The sequence below is a fragment of the Arachis duranensis genome, chromosome 6 (assembly GCF_000817695.3).
Source record: "Arachis duranensis cultivar V14167 chromosome 6, aradu.V14167.gnm2.J7QH, whole genome shotgun sequence".
Taxonomy (NCBI): domain Eukaryota; kingdom Viridiplantae; phylum Streptophyta; class Magnoliopsida; order Fabales; family Fabaceae; genus Arachis; species Arachis duranensis.
In genome coordinates, this window is record NC_029777.3 from 82,195,489 (window position 1) to 82,198,533 (window position 3,045).

General features: G+C 38.3%; 1 non-coding gene across 1 annotated transcript; it reads left to right on the forward strand.

The window, feature by feature from the left end:
- Positions 1 to 1,692: 1,692 nt before the first annotated feature.
- On the forward strand, positions 1,693 to 1,801 carry LOC127739933 (small nucleolar RNA R71). The gene has a single exon (XR_008000675.1). It is a non-coding gene; the product is annotated as a small nucleolar RNA R71 (small nucleolar RNA).
- Positions 1,802 to 3,045: the final 1,244 nt, after the last annotated feature.

Genomic DNA, 3,045 nt, shown 5'->3' on the forward strand with positions numbered 1-3,045 from the left:
AATGATAGCATTGGCAGTGACTAGGAAAGGTCTGCCAAGGATAATAGAGTCATCCTCATCTTTCCCAGTATCTAAAATGATAAAGTTTGTAGGGATGTAGTGTTTTTTAATCTTCACCAAGACATCCTCTACAAAGCCATATGCTTTCTTCATTGATTTTTCTGCCATCTCTAGTGAGATGTTTGCAGCTTGTACCTCAAAGATTCTCAGCTTCTCCATTACAGAGAGGGGCATGAGGTTAATGCTTGAACCTAGGTCACATAAGACTTTTTCAAAAGTAATGGTGCCTATGGTACAAGGAATCAAAAAGTGTCCGACATCCGAAAGCTTTTGAGGTAGCCTCTACTGAGCCAAGGCATTCAGCTCCTTGGTCAGCACTGGAGGTTCTTCCTCTAGTGTCTCAATTCTGAATAGCTTGTCATTTAGCTTCATCAGAGTTCCTAGGTACCGAGCAATTTGCTCTTCCCTAGTGTCTTCATCCTCATCAGAGGATGAGTGTTCATCAGAACTCATAAATTGCAGAAGTGCATTCAGTGGAACCTCTATGGTCTCTACATGACCCTTGATTTCCTTGAGTTCTTAGTGGAGACATCCTTAGTGGGTGTTGAACGCCTAGTAGGGATCCCTTTACTGGCGTTCAACGCCAGCTCCTATGGTGTTTTGGGCATTAAACACCCAGTAGTGTCTTCCTTACTGGCGTTCAATGCCAGTAATGGTGCTAAGTTGGGCGTTGAACGCCCAGGAGGGACCTCCTTCCTGGCGTTCAATGCCAGTGGTGGTGTAGGTTTGGGCGTTGAATGCCCAGTGGTGTGTACCTCATTGGCATTCAACGCCAAGAGTGGCATATCCTTGGGCGTTGAACTCCCAGTATGGGCTTCCTCACTGGCGTTCAACGCCTGCCCTTCCTCCTTCATTTTGGCCTCAACTTCTATAGTGATGGCCTTGCACTCTTCCCTTGGATAAACTTCAGTGTTACTTGGGAGAGTGTTGGGAGGAATCTCAGTGATTCTCTTGCTCAACTGACCAACTTGTACTTCCAAACTTCTAATGGAGGACCTAGTTTCAGTTATGAAACTATGAGTGGTCTTTGAAAGCTCAGAGACTATGGTGGGTAAGTCAGAGATGCTCTGCCTAGAAGTCTCTGATTGTTGCTGAGAAGGTGGGAATAGTGATTTGTTACTGAACCTGTTTTGGTTTCTTCCACCTTGATTATTATTGAAGCCTTGTTGAGGCTTCTGCTGATCCTTCCATGAAAGGTTAGGATGGTTCTTCCATGGGGGTTGTAGGTGCTTCCATAGGGTTCTCCCATATAGTTCACCTCCTCTATCATGGGTTTTTCAGGATTATAAACTTCTTCTTCAAAGGAAGCTTCTTGAGTGCTGCCAGCTGCAGCTTGCAGTCCAGTTACATGTTGGGAGATTATTTTGAACTGTTGGGTCAGGATCTTATTCTGAGTCAGTATGGCATTCAGAGTATCAATTTTAAGAACTCATTTCTTCTGAGGTACCCCATTACTCACAGGGTTTCTCTCAGAAGTGTACATAAACTGGTTGTTTGCAACCATGTCAATGAGTTCTCTTTTCTCTTCAGGCGTTTTCTTCCAGTGGAGTGATCCACCAGCAGTGTTATTCAGTGACATCTTGGATATCTCAGAAAAGCCATCATAGAAGATGTCTAGTGTGGTCCAATCTAAGATCATGTTGGGAGGACATCTTCTGATAAGTTGCTTGTACCTCTCCCAAACTTTATAGAGGGATTCATCCTCTTTTTGTCTAAAGGTTTGAACTTCCACCCTAAGTCTGCTCAACTTTTGAGGTGAAAAGAACTTGTTCAAGAATGCATTGACCACCTTCTCCTATGTGTCAAGACTCTCTTTAGGTTGAGAATCTAACCACACTTTAGCTCTGTCTCTTACAGCAAAAGGAAAGAGCATAAGTTTATAGACCTCAAGACTCACTCTATTGGTCTTGACTATGTCACATATCTGCAAGAAGTCAGATAAGAATTTATTTGGATCTTCCTGTAGAAGTCCAAGGTACTGGCAGTTCTGTTGAACTAAGGTGGCCAGTTGAGGTTTCAGCTCAAAGTTGGTGGCATTGATAGCAGGGATGGATATGTTGCGCCTATAGAAATCAGAATTGGGTGCAGTATAGGCTCCAAGAACCTTTCTTGCTTCTCCTCCACCATTAGCATTATCTGCCATGTCTGTATTTCTTATTTCTTGTTCGAATAATTCTGTGAGGTTCCCTCCGGAGTGTTGTGCTCTAACTTGTTGTAGGCGCCTCCTTAGGGTCTTCTTAGGTTTAGGATCAGGAACAAAGAGAGGTTATTTGTCTTTGTTTCTGGTCATAAACAAGAAAAAGAAAACAAGTAAGAAGAAGAATGGGAGCTCTATGTTTAAGAACAGAGGACTCCCTGTGAGATGTGAAGAAGAGAGAAGAATGATGATAGAAAGAAGAGAGAATGAATTAGGCTATAAGGATTAGAGAGTTCGAAAATTGGAAAAAAAAAAGAGAAATAAGAAACAAAGATATTTTAATTATTGATTAAATTTGAAAAATAAAAGCTAATTAACTAAAAAGATTTGAAATTTAAATTATGAATTTCGAAAAAGAAAATGGAGAAAATAGAGAAGATATTTTCAAAAATTAGAAGAGAGAGGAATTAGTTTGGAAGTTTTGAAAAAGAGAAAAGAGAAAACAAGTAACTAATTAAAAAAGATTTGAAAAATAAGATAAGATAAAAGATTAGAAAAGATTTGAATTTAATATTTGAAATTTGAAAAGAATAAGATAGAAATTGAAAAGAGATTTGAAAAAAATTTGAAAGAGATAAGATTTGAAATTTAATTTTTGAAAAAGATTTGATTTTGAAATTTGAAATTTGAAATTTGAAATTTTTAAATTTTGAAATTGAATTTTAAAATTTGAATTTGAAATAAGATAAGATTTTTGAATTTTAAAGAAAGATAAAAAGATAAGATAGTAATTTAAAAAAGATATGATTTTTAAAAAGATTTGATTTTGAAAAGATTTGAATTTGAAA